We start from the raw sequence: 530 nt of genomic DNA on the forward strand, positions 1-530 counted from the left end.
ACTATCGAGCCGGTACTAGATATATAGCCGCCTGGGCTGCTCGCCTAGTAAGCCCATGTGACACTCTTAACCTTCGGTGGCCCGCTGATCGCGCTATACACATTGCAATTGCACAATATGCATGCATCTTAATATGAAATTGAAATTAGGAGTGAGAGTGTCAAACTTCGATTAAAAAGATTTTGGTTTCAGATTTTATACTGCATAATTCTTTTACAATAAAAAAATGGTTAAACGAAAAGATAGTTTTTTAAAAAGAAAACTGCCGCCAGTTTCCTAGGATTGGTTGGACGTTCTCCTCTACCATTGGTTGAGTTCCATCTGGCCTCTGTTTTTATTGGTTACTGTTTCGAGCTTTGGCGGCGAAATATCTGTAAAAATATGAAGTGTTGAATTTCTGAATTAATAAGTTGAATATCAAAATTACATCGTAAAATTATTTTTAAAATTAAATTTGCTACATTTTTCAACGATTTAAAAGAACGAGTGAGAGAGAGAGAGAGAGAGAGAGAGAGAGAGAGAGAGAGAGA

This window comes from Eurytemora carolleeae, unplaced genomic scaffold (assembly GCF_000591075.1).
Source record: "Eurytemora carolleeae unplaced genomic scaffold, Eaff_2.0 scaffold1386, whole genome shotgun sequence".
In the NCBI taxonomy this organism is placed as follows: Eukaryota; Metazoa; Arthropoda; class Copepoda; order Calanoida; family Temoridae; genus Eurytemora; species Eurytemora carolleeae.